At 43.6% G+C, this 19,996-nt stretch overlaps 13 non-coding genes across 13 annotated transcripts; all 13 read right to left on the bottom strand.

The window, feature by feature from the left end:
• Positions 1-637: 637 nt before the first annotated feature.
• On the bottom strand, positions 638-709 carry TRNAG-UCC (transfer RNA glycine (anticodon UCC)). Its single transcript has one exon. It is a non-coding gene; the product is annotated as a tRNA-Gly (tRNA).
• Positions 710-2,232: 1,523 nt separating this feature from the next.
• Positions 2,233-2,304, bottom strand: TRNAG-CCC (transfer RNA glycine (anticodon CCC)). Its single transcript has one exon. It is a non-coding gene; the product is annotated as a tRNA-Gly (tRNA).
• A 1,528-nt stretch (positions 2,305-3,832) lies between these two features.
• On the bottom strand, positions 3,833-3,904 carry TRNAG-UCC (transfer RNA glycine (anticodon UCC)). The gene has a single exon. It is a non-coding gene; the product is annotated as a tRNA-Gly (tRNA).
• Positions 3,905-5,417: 1,513 nt separating this feature from the next.
• On the bottom strand, positions 5,418-5,489 carry TRNAG-CCC (transfer RNA glycine (anticodon CCC)). The gene has a single exon. It is a non-coding gene; the product is annotated as a tRNA-Gly (tRNA).
• A 1,529-nt stretch (positions 5,490-7,018) lies between these two features.
• Positions 7,019-7,090, bottom strand: TRNAG-UCC (transfer RNA glycine (anticodon UCC)). Its single transcript has one exon. It is a non-coding gene; the product is annotated as a tRNA-Gly (tRNA).
• A 1,513-nt stretch (positions 7,091-8,603) lies between these two features.
• TRNAG-CCC (transfer RNA glycine (anticodon CCC)) lies at positions 8,604-8,675 on the bottom strand. Its single transcript has one exon. It is a non-coding gene; the product is annotated as a tRNA-Gly (tRNA).
• Positions 8,676-10,203: 1,528 nt separating this feature from the next.
• Positions 10,204-10,275, bottom strand: TRNAG-UCC (transfer RNA glycine (anticodon UCC)). Its single transcript has one exon. It is a non-coding gene; the product is annotated as a tRNA-Gly (tRNA).
• A 1,513-nt stretch (positions 10,276-11,788) lies between these two features.
• On the bottom strand, positions 11,789-11,860 carry TRNAG-CCC (transfer RNA glycine (anticodon CCC)). Its single transcript has one exon. It is a non-coding gene; the product is annotated as a tRNA-Gly (tRNA).
• Positions 11,861-13,388: 1,528 nt separating this feature from the next.
• On the bottom strand, positions 13,389-13,460 carry TRNAG-UCC (transfer RNA glycine (anticodon UCC)). Its single transcript has one exon. It is a non-coding gene; the product is annotated as a tRNA-Gly (tRNA).
• Positions 13,461-14,983: 1,523 nt separating this feature from the next.
• Positions 14,984-15,055, bottom strand: TRNAG-CCC (transfer RNA glycine (anticodon CCC)). The gene has a single exon. It is a non-coding gene; the product is annotated as a tRNA-Gly (tRNA).
• Positions 15,056-16,583: 1,528 nt separating this feature from the next.
• TRNAG-UCC (transfer RNA glycine (anticodon UCC)) lies at positions 16,584-16,655 on the bottom strand. Its single transcript has one exon. It is a non-coding gene; the product is annotated as a tRNA-Gly (tRNA).
• A 1,523-nt stretch (positions 16,656-18,178) lies between these two features.
• TRNAG-CCC (transfer RNA glycine (anticodon CCC)) lies at positions 18,179-18,250 on the bottom strand. Its single transcript has one exon. It is a non-coding gene; the product is annotated as a tRNA-Gly (tRNA).
• Positions 18,251-19,778: 1,528 nt separating this feature from the next.
• On the bottom strand, positions 19,779-19,850 carry TRNAG-UCC (transfer RNA glycine (anticodon UCC)). Its single transcript has one exon. It is a non-coding gene; the product is annotated as a tRNA-Gly (tRNA).
• Between the last annotated feature and the right edge of the window lie 146 nt (positions 19,851-19,996).

Below are 19,996 nucleotides of genomic sequence, written 5' to 3'. Positions count from 1 at the left end.
TTACCTGGAAGCCAGAGATCTACCCGGTGAGGGTTTGCCCGGTGTAAGGCTTTTGAGCGTTGGGAGCGTTCGGTACATGAGAGGACGTTGGACTGGAAACTATGCAAATTTGAAGCATCCAACCTTCCTGCTGCAGTCGGGGGCTCTTTCCATGGACATCTGCCTTTTGGATTCCTCTAAACTTGCCCGCTGATGAAACATTTTTTGAGCTGCAGTTACCTCCGACGTCTACAAGGTGGCGCTACATTCAGTTGAGGGCACAAGTATGCACAAAATGTTGGCGACTTTCACCAGATTTTTCGATGGATCTTGCATATTGTTTTCAGAGGCTAGATATTGCCTAGGAAATGGTTTTTAACATAGAGATGCTGGATTTATAATGTGTGGTCTGGCCTCAGCCCTTTCATTGTCTGCCCACTGTAAATATTTTTTACCAGCACATGTGAGTGGTGACTCTGCTTTATGAAACTTATCATATATTAGGACAATGAATATAGCAGAAGGGGCGATTGAGATGCTTGCCTACATATTTGTTTATTTTTTATATAACGGCTGATTAATCTGTTCATTATATTTCCATTTTGTGACATGTTGCATTAAAATATATCCTGCTTGCAGAATATATAAGTATTTGTACTGCGTTGGCCGGGAATCGAACCCGGGTCAACTGCTTGGAAGGCAGCTATGCTCACCACTATACCACCAACGCCCTCTGATCTGTGCGCTCTCGGTTCTTAACATTAGGATCCTGAGTTCAATGACTATCTTGCACCAGCTTCAATGGTGCATTTGGTTTAGATACCAACATGAAAAGCAATAGAAAGTTTTTTGCAGAGGGTAAGGAACTGGGATTGAAACCAAGGACAAAGCTGTGCAGAAGAGAAGAATGGAAAGCTGCATTACAAATAATAGATAAGAATATATAGAGGCAGCATGGGAAGCAAAACAGGGAAGAGAAATACAGAACATTCAATTAAATGCCCAGGAGATAGATAAGAGCAGAACAAAAAGGAAAGAATGAAATTCAAAGCCTGCCCATAAAAGTGTTTGAAGGTCCCACCAGTCATTTATGCTTATTATTGTGTGTCTTTACTTTCAAAGTACAGGGTGGATCATTTGATGATCCCTCTCTTGTATTTCAGCAGACACAGATATTTGACAAGTATTTTCTCACATAGCTGGCACAAGCTTGTGCTTTTCCTTGCTGGCAGCGTGGAAATGACAGCTTGGTCCTTGGAAGGAAAGTCAAGCAAAATTAGCAGAGGATGGTTTCGATCCATCGACCTCTGGGTTATGGGCCCAGCACGCTTCCGCTGCGCCACTCTGCTCTGTTGTGAAAGTGTTCTTTTTATGCAGATAGGGAGCATTAAGCAGAGTAGCGTGGGATTGGTACGGCTCTCACCTCATTTGCCTAAGTATATTGCAAGGCATGCTGGGTACAGAAAAACTTCATCTTCCCCTCTCACAATCAGTCATAACTGAAAGTCAGACACTCTTAGGCACTAGCCGTTTCAGACCTTTATCAAGACAGCATGTCATGAACCCTCTCTCTCTCTCTCTGTGATCCTAGCACTAGCATGCTCAGGATTTGGCTTTACCTGGGAGCCAGAGATCTACCCGGTGAGGGCTTGCCCGGTGTGAGGCTTTTGAGCGTTTGGGAGCGTTCGGTACATGAGAGGACGTTGGACTGGAAACTATGCAAATTTGAAGCATCCAACATTCCTGCTGCAGTGAGCGGCTCTTTCCATGGACATCTGCCTCTAGGATTCCTCTCAACTTGCCTTCTGATAAAACATTTTGTGAGCAGCAATTACCTTCGACAGCTACAAGGTGGCGCTACATTCTGGTAAGTGCACAAGTATGCACAAAATGTTAGGGACTTTTGCCAGATTTATCGGTGGATCTTGCATATTTTTTTCAGAGGCTAGATATTGCCTAGAAATGCTTTTTAACATAGAGATGTTGGAGTTATAATGTCTGGCCGGGCCTCAGCCCTTCCATTGTTTGCCCACTGTAACATATTTATTTCCAGCACATGTGAGTTGTGACTCTGCTTTATAAAACTTATCATATATTAGGACAATGAATGTATCAGAAGGTGCGATTGAGATGTTTGCCTATGTATTTGTTTATTTTTTTATATATGGCTGATTAATCTGTTCATGAAATTTCCATTTTGAGACATGTTGCATTAAAATATGTCCTGCTTGCAGAATATATAAGCATTTTCACTGCGTTGGCCGGGAATCGAACCCGGGTCAACTGCTTGGGAAGCAGCTATGCTCACCACTATACCACCAACGCCCTCTGATGTGTGTGCTCTCGGTTCTAAATATTACGTTACCGAAATCAATGACTATCTTGCAACAGCTTCAATGGTGCATTTGGTTTCGATACCAACATGAGAAGTAGTAGAACGTTTTTTGCAGAGGGTAAGGAACTGGGGATTGAAACCAAGGACAAAGTTGTGCAGAAGAGAAGAAATGAAATGCAACAGTACAAAAAGTAGAAATCAGCATATATAGGCAGCATGGGAAGCAAAGCAGGGAAGAGAAAGAGAGAACATTCCATGAAATGCCCAGGAGATAGATAAGAGCAGAAAAAAAAGGGAAGAATGAAATTCAAAGCATGCCCAGAAAGTTGTGTGAAGCTCCCACCAGTCATTTATGGTTATAGTTGTGTGTCTTTACTTTCAAAGTACAGGGTTGATCCTTTCACGAACACTCTTGTATTACACAGACACAGATAGTTGAGAAGTCTTTTCTCACATAGCTGGCACAAGCTTGCGCTTTTCCTTTCTGGCAGTGTGGAAATGACAGCTTGGTCCTTGGAAGGAAAGTCAAGCAAAATTAGCAGAGGATGGTTTCGATCCATCGACCTCTGGGTTATGGGCCCAGCACGCTTCCGCTGCGCCACTCTGCTCGTTCATGAAGGTGATCTCTTTATGCAGATGAGGAGGCATTCAGCGGAGTGAAGTGGCATTGGTCGGGCTCTCACCTCATTTGCCTAATTATATCGCAAGGCATGCTGGGTGCAGAAAATCTTCATCTTCCCCTCTCACAATCAGTCATAACTGATAGTCCAGACCCTCTTACGCACTAGCCGTTTCAGGCCTTTATCAAGACAGCAGCTCTCCAACACTCTCTGTCTCTCTCTCTCTGTGATCCTAGTGCTAGCATGCTCAGGATTTGGCTTTACCTGGGAGCCAGAGATCTACCCGGTGAGGGCTTGCCCGGTGTAAGGCTTTTGAGCGTTTGGGAGCGTTCGGTACATGAGAGGACGTTGGACTGGAAACTATGCAAATTTGAAGCATCCAACCTTCCTGCTGCAGTCGGGGGCTCTTTCCATGGACATCTGCCTTTTGGATTCCTCTAAACTTGCCCTCTGATGAAACATTTTTTGAGCTGCAGTTACCTCCGACGTCTACAAGGTGGCGCTACATTCAGGTGAGGGCACAAGTATGCACAAAATGTTGGCGACTTTCACCAGATTTATCGATGGATCTTGCATATTGTTTTCAGAGGCTAGATATTGCCTAGGAAATGGTTTTTAACATAGAGATGCTGGAGTTATAATGTGTGGTCGGGCCTCAGCCCTTTCATTGTCTGCCCACTGTAAATATTTTTTACCAGCACATGTGAGTGGTGACTCTGCTTTATGAAACTTATCATATATTAGGACAATGAATATAGCAGAAGGGGCGATTGAGATGCTTGCCTACATATTTCTTTATTTTTTATATAACGGCTGATTAATCTGTTCATTATATTTCCATTTTGTGACATGTTGCATTAAAATATATCCTGCTTGCAGAATATATAAGTATTTGTACTGCGTTGGCCGGGAATCGAACCCGGGTCAACTGCTTGGAAGGCAGCTATGCTCACCACTATACCACCAACGCCCTCTGATCTGTGCGCTCTCGGTTCTTAACATTAGGATCCTGAGTTCAATGACTATCTTGCACCAGCTTCAATGGTGCATTTGGTTTAGATACCAACATGAAAAGCAATAGAAAGTTTTTTGCAGAGGGTAAGGAACTGGGATTGAAACCAAGGACAAAGCTGTGCAGAAGAGAAGAATGGAAAGCTGCATTACAAATAATAGATAAGAATATATAGAGGCAGCATGGGAAGCAAAACAGGGAAGAGAAATACAGAACATTCAATTAAATGCCCAGGAGATAGATAAGAGCAGAACAAAAAGGAAAGAATGAAATTCAAAGCCTGCCCATAAAAGTGTTTGAAGGTCCCACCAGTCATTTATGCTTATTATTGTGTGTCTTTACTTTCAAAGTACAGGGTGGATCATTTGATGATCCCTCTCTTGTATTTCAGCAGACACAGATATTTGACAAGTATTTTCTCACATAGCTGGCACAAGCTTGTGCTTTTCCTTGCTGGCAGCGTGGAAATGACAGCTTGGTCCTTGGAAGGAAAGTCAAGAAAAATTAGCAGAGGATGGTTTCGATCCATCGACCTCTGGGTTATGGGCCCAGCACGCTTCCGCTGCGCCACTCTGCTCTGTTGTGAAAGTGTTCTTTTTATGCAGATAGGGAGCATTAAGCAGAGTAGCGTGGGATTGGTACGGCTCTCACCTCATTTGCCTAAGTATATTGCAAGGCATGCTGGGTACAGAAAAACTTCATCTTCCCCTCTCACAATCAGTCATAACTGAAAGTCAGACACTCTTAGGCACTAGCCGTTTCAGACCTTTATCAAGACAGCATGTCATGAACCCTCTCTCTCTCTCTCTGTGATCCTAGCACTAGCATGCTCAGGATTTGGCTTTACCTGGGAGCCAGAAATCTACCCGGTGAGGGCTTGCCCGGTGTGAGGCTTTTGAGCGTTTGGGAGCGTTGTGGACGTTGGACAGGAAACTCTGCGAATTTGAAGCATCCAACATTCCTGCTGCAGTGAGCGGCTCTTTCCATGGACATCTGCCTCTAGGATTCCTCTCAACTTGCCTTCTGATAAAACATTTTGTGAGCAGCAATTACCTTCGACAGCTACAAGGTGGCGCTACATTCTGGTAAGTGCACAAGTATGCACAAAATGTTAGGGACTTTTGCCAGATTTATCGGTGGATCTTGCATATTTTTTTCAGAGGCTAGATATTGCCTAGAAATGCTTTTTAACATAGAGATGTTGGAGTTATAATGTCTGGTCGGGCCTCAGCCCTTCCATTGTTTGCCCACTGTAACATATTTATTACCAGCACATGTGAGTTGTGACTCTGCTTTATAAAACTTATCATATATTAGGACAATGAATGTATCAGAAGGTGCGATTGAGATGTTTGCCTATGTATTTGTTTATTTTTTTATATATGGCTGATTAATCTGTTCATGAAATTTCCATTTTGAGACATGTTGCATTAAAATATGTCCTGCTTGCAGAATATATAAGCATTTTCACTGCGTTGGCCGGGAATCGAACCCGGGTCAACTGCTTGGGAAGCAGCTATGCTCACCACTATACCACCAACGCCCTCTGATGTGTGTGCTCTCGGTTCTAAATATTACGTTCCCGAAATCAATGACTATCTTGCAACAGCTTCAATGGTGCATTTGGTTTCGATACCAACATGAGAAGTAGTAGAACGTTTTTTGCAGAGGGTAAGGAACTGGGGATTGAAACCAAGGACAAAGTTGTGCAGAAGAGAAGAAATGAAATGCAACAGTACAAAAAGTAGAAATCAGCATATATAGGCAGCATGGGAAGCAAAGCAGGGAAGAGAAAGAGAGAACATTCCATGAAATGCCCAGGAGATAGATAAGAGCAGAAAAAAAAGGGAAGAATGAAATTCAAAGCATGCCCAGAAAGTTGTGTGAAGCTCCCACCAGTCATTTATGGTTATAGTTGTGTGTCTTTACTTTCAAAGTACAGGGTTGATCCTTTCACGAACACTCTTGTATTACACAGACACAGATAGTTGAGAAGTCTTTTCTCACATAGCTGGCACAAGCTTGCGCTTTTCCTTTCTGGCAGTGTGGAAATGACAGCTTGGTCCTTGGAAGGAAAGTCAAGCAAAATTAGCAGAGGATGGTTTCGATCCATCGACCTCTGGGTTATGGGCCCAGCACGCTTCCGCTGCGCCACTCTGCTCGTTCATGAAGGTGATCTCTTTATGCAGATGAGGAGGCATTCAGCGGAGTGAAGTGGCATTGGTCGGGCTCTCACCTCATTTGCCTAATTATATCGCAAGGCATGCTGGGTGCAGAAAATCTTCATCTTCCCCTCTCACAATCAGTCATAACTGATAGTCCAGACCCTCTTACGCACTAGCCGTTTCAGGCCTTTATCAAGACAGCAGCTCTCCAACACTCTCTGTCTCTCTCTCTCTGTGATCCTAGTGCTAGCATGCTCAGGATTTGGCTTTACCTGGGAGCCAGAGATCTACCCGGTGAGGGCTTGCCCGGTGTAAGGCTTTTGAGCGTTTGGGAGCGTTCGGTACATGAGAGGACGTTGGACTGGAAACTATGCAAATTTGAAGCATCCAACCTTCCTGCTGCAGTCGGGGGGCTCTTTCCATGGACATCTGCCTTTTGGATTCCTCTAAACTTGCCCTCTGATGAAACATTTTTTGAGCTGCAGTTACCTCCGACGTCTACAAGGTGGCGCTACATTCAGGTGAGGGCACAAGTATGCACAAAATGTTGGCGACTTTCACCAGATTTATCGATGGATCTTGCATATTGTTTTCAGAGGCTAGATATTGCCTAGGAAATGGTTTTTAACATAGAGATGCTGGAGTTATAATGTGTGGTCGGGCCTCAGCCCTTTCATTGTCTGCCCACTGTAAATATTTTTTACCAGCACATGTGAGTGGTGACTCTGCTTTATGAAACTTATCATATATTAGGACAATGAATATAGCAGAAGGGGCGATTGAGATGCTTGCCTACATATTTCTTTATTTTTTATATAACGGCTGATTAATCTGTTCATTATATTTCCATTTTGTGACATGTTGCATTAAAATATATCCTGCTTGCAGAATATATAAGTATTTGTACTGCGTTGGCCGGGAATCGAACCCGGGTCAACTGCTTGGAAGGCAGCTATGCTCACCACTATACCACCAACGCCCTCTGATCTGTGCGCTCTCGGTTCTTAACATTAGGATCCTGAGTTCAATGACTATCTTGCACCAGCTTCAATGGTGCATTTGGTTTAGATACCAACATGAAAAGCAATAGAAAGTTTTTTGCAGAGGGTAAGGAACTGGGATTGAAACCAAGGACAAAGCTGTGCAGAAGAGAAGAATGGAAAGCTGCATTACAAATAATAGATAAGAATATATAGAGGCAGCATGGGAAGCAAAACAGGGAAGAGAAATACAGAACATTCAATTAAATGCCCAGGAGATAGATAAGAGCAGAACAAAAAGGAAAGAATGAAATTCAAAGCCTGCCCATAAAAGTGTTTGAAGGTCCCACCAGTCATTTATGCTTATTATTGTGTGTCTTTACTTTCAAAGTACAGGGTGGATCATTTGATGATCCCTCTCTTGTATTTCAGCAGACACAGATATTTGACAAGTATTTTCTCACATAGCTGGCACAAGCTTGTGCTTTTCCTTGCTGGCAGCGTGGAAATGACAGCTTGGTCCTTGGAAGGAAAGTCAAGAAAAATTAGCAGAGGATGGTTTCGATCCATCGACCTCTGGGTTATGGGCCCAGCACGCTTCCGCTGCGCCACTCTGCTCTGTTGTGAAAGTGTTCTTTTTATGCAGATAGGGAGCATTAAGCAGAGTAGCGTGGGATTGGTACGGCTCTCACCTCATTTGCCTAAGTATATTGCAAGGCATGCTGGGTACAGAAAAACTTCATCTTCCCCTCTCACAATCAGTCATAACTGAAAGTCAGACACTCTTAGGCACTAGCCGTTTCAGACCTTTATCAAGACAGCATGTCATGAACCCTCTCTCTCTCTCTCTGTGATCCTAGCACTAGCATGCTCAGGATTTGGCTTTACCTGGGAGCCAGAGATCTACCCGGTGAGGGCTTGCCCGGTGTGAGGCTTTTGAGCGTTTGGGAGCGTTGTGGACGTTGGACAGGAAACTCTGCGAATTTGAAGCATCCAACATTCCTGCTGCAGTGAGCGGCTCTTTCCATGGACATCTGCCTCTAGGATTCCTCTCAACTTGCCTTCTGATAAAACATTTTGTGAGCAGCAATTACCTTCGACAGCTACAAGGTGGCGCTACATTCTGGTAAGTGCACAAGTATGCACAAAATGTTAGGGACTTTTGCCAGATTTATCGGTGGATCTTGCATATTTTTTTCAGAGGCTAGATATTGCCTAGAAATGCTTTTTAACATAGAGATGTTGGAGTTATAATGTCTGGTCGGGCCTCAGCCCTTCCATTGTTTGCCCACTGTAACATATTTATTACCAGCACATGTGAGTTGTGACTCTGCTTTATAAAACTTATCATATATTAGGACAATGAATGTATCAGAAGGTGCGATTGAGATGTTTGCCTATGTATTTGTTTATTTTTTTATATATGGCTGATTAATCTGTTCATGAAATTTCCATTTTGAGACATGTTGCATTAAAATATGTCCTGCTTGCAGAATATATAAGCATTTTCACTGCGTTGGCCGGGAATCGAACCCGGGTCAACTGCTTGGGAAGCAGCTATGCTCACCACTATACCACCAACGCCCTCTGATGTGTGTGCTCTCGGTTCTAAATATTACGTTCCCGAAATCAATGACTATCTTGCAACAGCTTCAATGGTGCATTTGGTTTCGATACCAACATGAGAAGTAGTAGAACGTTTTTTGCAGAGGGTAAGGAACTGGGGATTGAAACCAAGGACAAAGTTGTGCAGAAGAGAAGAAATGAAATGCAACAGTACAAAAAGTAGAAATCAGCATATATAGGCAGCATGGGAAGCAAAGCAGGGAAGAGAAAGAGAGAACATTCCATGAAATGCCCAGGAGATAGATAAGAGCAGAAAAAAAAGGGAAGAATGAAATTCAAAGCATGCCCAGAAAGTTGTGTGAAGCTCCCACCAGTCATTTATGGTTATAGTTGTGTGTCTTTACTTTCAAAGTACAGGGTTGATCCTTTCACGAACACTCTTGTATTACACAGACACAGATAGTTGAGAAGTCTTTTCTCACATAGCTGGCACAAGCTTGCGCTTTTCCTTTCTGGCAGTGTGGAAATGACAGCTTGGTCCTTGGAAGGAAAGTCAAGCAAAATTAGCAGAGGATGGTTTCGATCCATCGACCTCTGCGTTATGGGCCCAGCACGCTTCCGCTGCGCCACTCTGCTCGTTCATGAAGGTGATCTCTTTATGCAGATGAGGAGGCATTCAGCGGAGTGAAGTGGCATTGGTCGGGCTCTCACCTCATTTGCCTAATTATATTGCAAGGCATGCTGGGTGCAGAAAATCTTCATCTTCCCCTCTCACAATCAGTCATAACTGATAGTCCAGACCCTCTTACGCACTAGCCGTTTCAGGCCTTTATCAAGACAGCAGCTCTCCAACACTCTCTGTCTCTCTCTCTCTGTGATCCTAGTGCTAGCATGCTCAGGATTTGGCTTTACCTGGGAGCCAGAGATCTACCCGGTGAGGGCTTGCCCGGTGTAAGGCTTTTGAGCGTTTGGGAGCGTTCGGTACATGAGAGGACGTTGGACTGGAAACTATGCAAATTTGAAGCATCCAACCTTCCTGCTGCAGTCGGGGGCTCTTTCCATGGACATCTGCCTTTTGGATTCCTCTAAACTTGCCCTCTGATGAAACATTTTTTGAGCTGCAGTTACCTCCGACGTCTACAAGGTGGCGCTACATTCAGGTGAGGGCACAAGTATGCACAAAATGTTGGCGACTTTCACCAGATTTATCGATGGATCTTGCATATTGTTTTCAGAGGCTAGATATTGCCTAGGAAATGGTTTTTAACATAGAGATGCTGGAGTTATAATGTGTGGTCGGGCCTCAGCCCTTTCATTGTCTGCCCACTGTAAATATTTTTTACCAGCACATGTGAGTGGTGACTCTGCTTTATGAAACTTATCATATATTAGGACAATGAATATAGCAGAAGGGGCGATTGAGATGCTTGCCTACATATTTCTTTATTTTTTATATAACGGCTGATTAATCTGTTCATTATATTTCCATTTTGTGACATGTTGCATTAAAATATATCCTGCTTGCAGAATATATAAGTATTTGTACTGCGTTGGCCGGGAATCGAACCCGGGTCAACTGCTTGGAAGGCAGCTATGCTCACCACTATACCACCAACGCCCTCTGATCTGTGCGCTCTCGGTTCTTAACATTAGGATCCTGAGTTCAATGACTATCTTGCACCAGCTTCAATGGTGCATTTGGTTTAGATACCAACATGAAAAGCAATAGAAAGTTTTTTGCAGAGGGTAAGGAACTGGGATTGAAACCAAGGACAAAGCTGTGCAGAAGAGAAGAATGGAAAGCTGCATTACAAATAATAGATAAGAATATATAGAGGCAGCATGGGAAGCAAAACAGGGAAGAGAAATACAGAACATTCAATTAAATGCCCAGGAGATAGATAAGAGCAGAACAAAAAGGAAAGAATGAAATTCAAAGCCTGCCCATAAAAGTGTTTGAAGGTCCCACCAGTCATTTATGCTTATTATTGTGTGTCTTTACTTTCAAAGTACAGGGTGGATCATTTGATGATCCCTCTCTTGTATTTCAGCAGACACAGATATTTGACAAGTATTTTCTCACATAGCTGGCACAAGCTTGTGCTTTTCCTTGCTGGCAGCGTGGAAATGACAGCTTGGTCCTTGGAAGGAAAGTCAAGCAAAATTAGCAGAGGATGGTTTCGATCCATCGACCTCTGGGTTATGGGCCCAGCACGCTTCCGCTGCGCCACTCTGCTCTGTTGTGAAAGTGTTCTTTTTATGCAGATAGGGAGCATTAAGCAGAGTAGCGTGGGATTGGTACGGCTCTCACCTCATTTGCCTAAGTATATTGCAAGGCATGCTGGGTACAGAAAAACTTCATCTTCCCCTCTCACAATCAGTCATAACTGAAAGTCAGACACTCTTAGGCACTAGCCGTTTCAGACCTTTATCAAGACAGCATGTCATGAACCCTCTCTCTCTCTCTCTGTGATCCTAGCACTAGCATGCTCAGGATTTGGCTTTACCTGGGAGCCAGAGATCTACCCGGTGAGGGCTTGCCCGGTGTGAGGCTTTTGAGCGTTTGGGAGCGTTGTGGACGTTGGACAGGAAACTCTGCGAATTTGAAGCATCCAACATTCCTGCTGCAGTGAGCGGCTCTTTCCATGGACATCTGCCTCTAGGATTCCTCTCAACTTGCCTTCTGATAAAACATTTTGTGAGCAGCAATTACCTTCGACAGCTACAAGGTGGCGCTACATTCTGGTAAGTGCACAAGTATGCACAAAATGTTAGGGACTTTTGCCAGATTTATCGGTGGATCTTGCATATTTTTTTCAGAGGCTAGATATTGCCTAGAAATGCTTTTTAACATAGAGATGTTGGAGTTATAATGTCTGGTCGGGCCTCAGCCCTTCCATTGTTTGCCCACTGTAACATATTTATTACCAGCACATGTGAGTTGTGACTCTGCTTTATAAAACTTATCATATATTAGGACAATGAATGTATCAGAAGGTGCGATTGAGATGTTTGCCTATGTATTTGTTTATTTTTTTATATATGGCTGATTAATCTGTTCATGAAATTTCCATTTTGAGACATGTTGCATTAAAATATGTCCTGCTTGCAGAATATATAAGCATTTTCACTGCGTTGGCCGGGAATCGAACCCGGGTCAACTGCTTGGGAAGCAGCTATGCTCACCACTATACCACCAACGCCCTCTGATGTGTGTGCTCTCGGTTCTAAATATTACGTTCCCGAAATCAATGACTATCTTGCAACAGCTTCAATGGTGCATTTGGTTTCGATACCAACATGAGAAGTAGTAGAACGTTTTTTGCAGAGGGTAAGGAACTGGGGATTGAAACCAAGGACAAAGTTGTGCAGAAGAGAAGAAATGAAATGCAACAGTACAAAAAGTAGAAATCAGCATATATAGGCAGCATGGGAAGCAAAGCAGGGAAGAGAAAGAGAGAACATTCCATGAAATGCCCAGGAGATAGATAAGAGCAGAAAAAAAAGGGAAGAATGAAATTCAAAGCATGCCCAGAAAGTTGTGTGAAGCTCCCACCAGTCATTTATGGTTATAGTTGTGTGTCTTTACTTTCAAAGTACAGGGTTGATCCTTTCACGAACACTCTTGTATTACACAGACACAGATAGTTGAGAAGTCTTTTCTCACATAGCTGGCACAAGCTTGCGCTTTTCCTTTCTGGCAGTGTGGAAATGACAGCTTGGTCCTTGGAAGGAAAGTCAAGCAAAATTAGCAGAGGATGGTTTCGATCCATCGACCTCTGGGTTATGGGCCCAGCACGCTTCCGCTGCGCCACTCTGCTCGTTCATGAAGGTGATCTCTTTATGCAGATGAGGAGGCATTCAGCGGAGTGAAGTGGCATTGGTCGGGCTCTCACCTCATTTGCCTAATTATATTGCAAGGCATGCTGGGTGCAGAAAATCTTCATCTTCCCCTCTCACAATCAGTCATAACTGATAGTCCAGACCCTCTTACGCACTAGCCGTTTCAGGCCTTTATCAAGACAGCAGCTCTCCAACACTCTCTGTCTCTCTCTCTCTGTGATCCTAGTGCTAGCATGCTCAGGATTTGGCTTTACCTGGGAGCCAGAGATCTACCCGGTGAGGGCTTGCCCGGTGTAAGGCTTTTGAGCGTTTGGGAGCGTTCGGTACATGAGAGGACGTTGGACTGGAAACTATGCAAATTTGAAGCATCCAACCTTCCTGCTGCAGTCGGGGGCTCTTTCCATGGACATCTGCCTTTTGGATTCCTCTAAACTTGCCCTCTGATGAAACATTTTTTGAGCTGCAGTTACCTCCGACGTCTACAAGGTGGCGCTACATTCAGGTGAGGGCACAAGTATGCACAAAATGTTGGCGACTTTCACCAGATTTATCGATGGATCTTGCATATTGTTTTCAGAGGCTAGATATTGCCTAGGAAATGGTTTTTAACATAGAGATGCTGGAGTTATAATGTGTGGTCGGGCCTCAGCCCTTTCATTGTCTGCCCACTGTAAATATTTTTTACCAGCACATGTGAGTGGTGACTCTGCTTTATGAAACTTATCATATATTAGGACAATGAATATAGCAGAAGGGGCGATTGAGATGCTTGCCTACATATTTCTTTATTTTTTATATAACGGCTGATTAATCTGTTCATTATATTTCCATTTTGTGACATGTTGCATTAAAATATATCCTGCTTGCAGAATATATAAGTATTTGTACTGCGTTGGCCGGGAATCGAACCCGGGTCAACTGCTTGGAAGGCAGCTATGCTCACCACTATACCACCAACGCCCTCTGATCTGTGCGCTCTCGGTTCTTAACATTAGGATCCTGAGTTCAATGACTATCTTGCACCAGCTTCAATGGTGCATTTGGTTTAGATACCAACATGAAAAGCAATAGAAAGTTTTTTGCAGAGGGTAAGGAACTGGGATTGAAACCAAGGACAAAGCTGTGCAGAAGAGAAGAATGGAAAGCTGCATTACAAATAATAGATAAGAATATATAGAGGCAGCATGGGAAGCAAAACAGGGAAGAGAAATACAGAACATTCAATTAAATGCCCAGGAGATAGATAAGAGCAGAACAAAAAGGAAAGAATGAAATTCAAAGCCTGCCCATAAAAGTGTTTGAAGGTCCCACCAGTCATTTATGCTTATTATTGTGTGTCTTTACTTTCAAAGTACAGGGTGGATCATTTGATGATCCCTCTCTTGTATTTCAGCAGACACAGATATTTGACAAGTATTTTCTCACATAGCTGGCACAAGCTTGTGCTTTTCCTTGCTGGCAGCGTGGAAATGACAGCTTGGTCCTTGGAAGGAAAGTCAAGCAAAATTAGCAGAGGATGGTTTCGATCCATCGACCTCTGGGTTATGGGCCCAGCACGCTTCCGCTGCGCCACTCTGCTCTGTTGTGAAAGTGTTCTTTTTATGCAGATAGGGAGCATTAAGCAGAGTAGCGTGGGATTGGTACGGCTCTCACCTCATTTGCCTAAGTATATTGCAAGGCATGCTGGGTACAGAAAAACTTCATCTTCCCCTCTCACAATCAGTCATAACTGAAAGTCAGACACTCTTAGGCACTAGCCGTTTCAGACCTTTATCAAGACAGCATGTCATGAACCCTCTCTCTCTCTCTCTGTGATCCTAGCACTAGCATGCTCAGGATTTGGCTTTACCTGGGAGCCAGAGATCTACCCGGTGAGGGCTTGCCCGGTGTGAGGCTTTTGAGCGTTTGGGAGCGTTCGGGACGTGAGTGGACGTTGGACAGGAAACTCTGCGAATTTGAAGCATCCAACATTCCTGCTGCAGTGAGCGGCTCTTTCCATGGACATCTGCCTCTAGGATTCCTCTCAACTTGCCTTCTGATAAAACATTTTGTGAGCAGCAATTACCTTCGACAGCTACAAGGTGGCGCTACATTCTGGTAAGTGCACAAGTATGCACAAAATGTTAGGGACTTTTGCCAGATTTATCGGTGGATCTTGCATATTTTTTTCAGAGGCTAGATATTGCCTAGAAATGCTTTTTAACATAGAGATGTTGGAGTTATAATGTCTGGTCGGGCCTCAGCCCTTCCATTGTTTGCCCACTGTAACATATTTATTACCAGCACATGTGAGTTGTGACTCTGCTTTATAAAACTTATCATATATTAGGACAATGAATGTATCAGAAGGTGCGATTGAGATGTTTGCCTATGTATTTGTTTATTTTTTTATATATGGCTGATTAATCTGTTCATGAAATTTCCATTTTGAGACATGTTGCATTAAAATATGTCCTGCTTGCAGAATATATAAGCATTTTCACTGCGTTGGCCGGGAATCGAACCCGGGTCAACTGCTTGGGAAGCAGCTATGCTCACCACTATACCACCAACGCCCTCTGATGTGTGTGCTCTCGGTTCTAAATATTACGTTCCCGAAATCAATGACTATCTTGCAACAGCTTCAATGGTGCATTTGGTTTCGATACCAACATGAGAAGTAGTAGAACGTTTTTTGCAGAGGGTAAGGAACTGGGGATTGAAACCAAGGACAAAGTTGTGCAGAAGAGAAGAAATGAAATGCAACAGTACAAAAAGTAGAAATCAGCATATATAGGCAGCATGGGAAGCAAAGCAGGGAAGAGAAAGAGAGAACATTCCATGAAATGCCCAGGAGATAGATAAGAGCAGAAAAAAAAGGGAAGAATGAAATTCAAAGCATGCCCAGAAAGTTGTGTGAAGCTCCCACCAGTCATTTATGGTTATAGTTGTGTGTCTTTACTTTCAAAGTACAGGGTTGATCCTTTCACGAACACTCTTGTATTACACAGACACAGATAGTTGAGAAGTCTTTTCTCACATAGCTGGCACAAGCTTGCGCTTTTCCTTTCTGGCAGTGTGGAAATGACAGCTTGGTCCTTGGAAGGAAAGTCAAGCAAAATTAGCAGAGGATGGTTTCGATCCATCGACCTCTGGGTTATGGGCCCAGCACGCTGCCGCTGCGCCACTCTGCTCGTTCATGAAGGTGATCTCTTTATGCAGATGAGGAGGCATTCAGCGGAGTGAAGTGACATTGGTCGGGCTCTCACCTCATTTGCCTAATTATATCGCAAGGCATGCTGGGTGCAGAAAATCTTCATCTTCCCCTCTCACAATCAGTCATAACTGATAGTCCAGACCCTCTTACGCACTAGCCGTTTCAGGCCTTTATCAAGACAGCAGCTCTCCAACACTCTCTGTCTCTCTCTCTCTGTGATCCTAGTGCTAGCATGCTCAGGATTTGGCTTTACCTGGGAGCCAGAGATCTACCCGGTGAGGGCTTGCCCAGTGTAAGGCTTTTGAGCGTTTGGGAGCGTTCGGTACATGAGAGGACGTTGGACTGGAAACTATGCAAATTTGAAGCATCCAACCTTCCTGCTGCAGTCGGGGGCTCTTTCCATGGACATCTGCCTTTTGGATTCCTCTAAACTTGCCCTCTGATGAAACATTTTTTGAGCTGCAGTTACCTCCGACGTCTACAAGGTGGCGCTACATTCAGGTGAGGGCACAAGTATGCACAAAATGTTGGCGACTTTCACCAGATTTATCGATGGATCTTGCATATTGTTTTCAGAGGCTAGATATTGCCTAGGAAATGGTTTTTAACATAGAGATGCTGGAGTTATAATGTGTGGTCGGGCCTCAACCCTTTCATTGTCTGCCCACTGTAAATATTTTTTACCAGCACATGTGAGTGGTGACTCTGCTTTATGAAACTTATCATATATTAGGACAATGAATATAGCAGAAGGGGCGATTGAGATGCTTGCCTACATATTTGTTTATTTTTTATATAACGGCTGATTAATCTGTTCATTATATTTCCATTTTGTGACATGTTGCATTAAAATATATCCTGCTTGCAGAATATATAAGTATTTGTACTGCGTTGGCCGGGAATCGAACCCGGGTCAACTGCTTGGAAGGCAGCTATGCTCACCACTATACCACCAACGCCCTCTGATCTGTGCGCTCTCGGTTCTTAACATTAGGATCCTGAGTTCAATGACTATCTTGCACCAGCTTCAATGGTGCATTTGGTTTAGATACCAACATGAAAAGCAATAGAAAGTTTTTTGCAGAGGGTAAGGAACTGGGATTGAAACCAAGGACAAAGCTGTGCAGAAGAGAAGAATGGAAAGCTGCATTACAAATAATAGATAAGAATATATAGAGGCAGCATGGGAAGCAAAACAGGGAAGAGAAATACAGAACATTCAATTAAATGCCCAGGAGATAGATAAGAGCAGAACAAAAAGGAAAGAATGAAATTCAAAGCCTGCCCATAAAAGTGTTTGAAGGTCCCACCAGTCATTTATGCTTATTATTGTGTGTCTTTACTTTCAAAGTACAGGGTGGATCATTTGATGATCCCTCTCTTGTATTTCAGCAGACACAGATATTTGACAAGTATTTTCTCACATAGCTGGCACAAGCTTGTGCTTTTCCTTGCTGGCAGCGTGGAAATGACAGCTTGGTCCTTGGAAGGAAAGTCAAGCAAAATTAGCAGAGGATGGTTTCGATCCATCGACCTCTGGGTTATGGGCCCAGCACGCTTCCGCTGCGCCACTCTGCTCTGTTGTGAAAGTGTTCTTTTTATGCAGATAGGGAGCATTAAGCAGAGTAGCGTGGGATTGGTACGGCTCTCACCTCATTTGCCTAAGTATATTGCAAGGCATGCTGGGTACAGAAAAACTTCATCTTCCCCTCTCACAATCAGTCATAACTGAAAGTCAGACACTCTTAGGCACTAGCCGTTTCAGACCTTTATCAAGACAGCATGTCATGAACCCTCTCTCTCTCTCTCTGTGATCCTAGCACTAGCATGCTCAGGATTTGGCTTTACCTGGGAGCCAGAGATCTACCCGGTGAGGGCTTGCCCGGTGTGAGGCTTTTGAGCGTTTGGGAGCGTTCGGGACGTGAGTGGACGTTGGACAGGAAACTCTGCGAATTTGAAGCATCCAACATTCCTGCTGCAGTGAGCGGCTCTTTCCATGGACATCTGCCTCTAGGATTCCTCTCAACTTGCCTTCTGATAAAACATTTTGTGAGCAGCAATTACCTTCGACAGCTACAAGGTGGCGCTACATTCTGGTAAGTGCACAAGTATGCACAAAATGTTAGGGACTTTTGCCAGATTTATCGGTGGATCTTGCATATTTTTTTCAGAGGCTAGATATTGCCTAGAAATGCTTTTTAACATAGAGATGTTGGAGTTATAATGTCTGGTCGGGCCTCAGCCCTTCCATTGTTTGCCCACTGTAACATATTTATTACCAGCACATGTGAGTTGTGACTCTGCTTTATAAAACTTATCATATATTAGGACAATGAATGTATCAGAAGGTGCGATTGAGATGTTTGCCTATGTATTTGTTTATTTTTTTATATATGGCTGATTAATCTGTTCATGAAATTTCCATTTTGAGACATGTTGCATTAAAATATGTCCTGCTTGCAGAATATATAAGCATTTTCACTGCGTTGGCCGGGAATCGAACCCGGGTCAACTGCTTGGGAAGCAGCTATGCTCACCACTATACCACCAACGCCCTCTGATGTGTGTGCTCTCGGTTCTAAATATTACGTTCCCGAAATCAATGACTATCTTGCAACAGCTTCAATGGTGCATTTGGTTTCGATACCAACATGAGAAGTAGTAGAACGTTTTTTGCAGAGGGTAAGGAACTGGGGATTGAAACCAAGGACAAAGTTGTGCAGAAGAGAAGAAATGAAATGCAACAGTACAAAAAGTAGAAATCAGCATATATAGGCAGCATGGGAAGCAAAGCAGGGAAGAGAAAGAGAGAACATTCCATGAAATGCCCAGGAGATAGATAAGAGCAGAAAAAAAAGGGAAGAATGAAATTCAAAGCATGCCCAGAAAGTTGTGTGAAGCTCCCACCAGTCATTTATGGTTATAGTTGTGTGTCTTTACTTTCAAAGTACAGGGTTGATCCTTTCACGAACACTCTTGTATTACACAGACACAGATAGTTGAGAAGTCTTTTCTCACATAGCTGGCACAAGCTTGCGCTTTTCCTTTCTGGCAGTGTGGAAATGACAGCTTGGTCCTTGGAAGGAAAGTCAAGCAAAATTAGCAGAGGATGGTTTCGATCCATCGACCTCTGGGTTATGGGCCCAGCACGCTGCCGCTGCGCCACTCTGCTCGTTCATGAAGGTGATCTCTTTATGCAGATGAGGAGGCATTCAGCGGAGTGAAGTGGCATTGGTCGGGCTCTCACCTCATTTGCCTAATTATATCGCAAGGCATGCTGGGTGCAGAAAATCTTCATCTTCCCCTCTCACAATCAGTCATAACTGATAGTCCAGACCCTCTTACGCACTAGCCGTTTCAGGCCTTTATCAAGATAGCAGCTCTCCAACACTCTCTGTCTCTCTCTCTCTGTGATCCTAGTGCTAGCATGCTCAGGATTTGGCTTTACCTGGGAGCCAGAGATCTACCCGGTGAGGGCTTGCCCAGTGTAAGGCTTTTGAGCGTTTGGGAGCGTTCGGTACATGAGAGGACGTTGGACTGGAAACTATGCAAATTTGAAGCATCCAACCTTCCTGCTGCAGTCGGGGGCTCTTTCCATGGACATCTGCCTTTTGGATTCCTCTAAACTTGCCCTCTGATGAAACATTTTTTGAGCTGCAGTTACCTCCGACGTCTACAAGGTGGCGCTACATTCAGGTGAGGGCACAAGTATGCACAAAATGTTGGCGACTTTCACCAGATTTATCGATGGATCTTGCATATTGTTTTCAGAGGCTAGATATTGCCTAGGAAATGGTTTTTAACATAGAGATGCTGGAGTTATAATGTGTGGTCGGGCCTCAGCCCTTTCATTGTCTGCCCACTGTAAATATTTTTTACCAGCACATGTGAGTGGTGACTCTGCTTTATGAAACTTATCATATATTAGGACAATGAATATAGCAGAAGGGGCGATTGAGATGCTTGCCTACATATTTGTTTATTTTTTATATAACGGCTGATTAATCTGTTCATTATATTTCCATTTTGTGACATGTTGCATTAAAATATATCCTGCTTGCAGAATATATAAGTATTTGTACTGCGTTGGCCGGGAATCGAACCCGGGTCAACTGCTTGGAAGGCAGCTATGCTCACCACTATACCACCAACGCCCTCTGATCTGTGCGCTCTCGGTTCTTAACATTAGGATCCTGAGTTCAATGACTATCTTGCACCAGCTTCAATGGTGCATTTGGTTTAGATACCAACATGAAAAGCAATAGAAAGTTTTTTGCAGAGGGTAAGGAACTGGGATTGA

This window comes from Lissotriton vulgaris, unplaced genomic scaffold (genome assembly GCF_964263255.1).
Source record: "Lissotriton vulgaris unplaced genomic scaffold, aLisVul1.2 SCAFFOLD_975, whole genome shotgun sequence".
NCBI lineage: Eukaryota > Metazoa > Chordata > Amphibia > Caudata > Salamandridae > Lissotriton > Lissotriton vulgaris.
The sequence above is the reverse complement of the archived record's forward strand: the minus strand, read 5'-3'. Positions and strand labels throughout refer to the sequence as shown.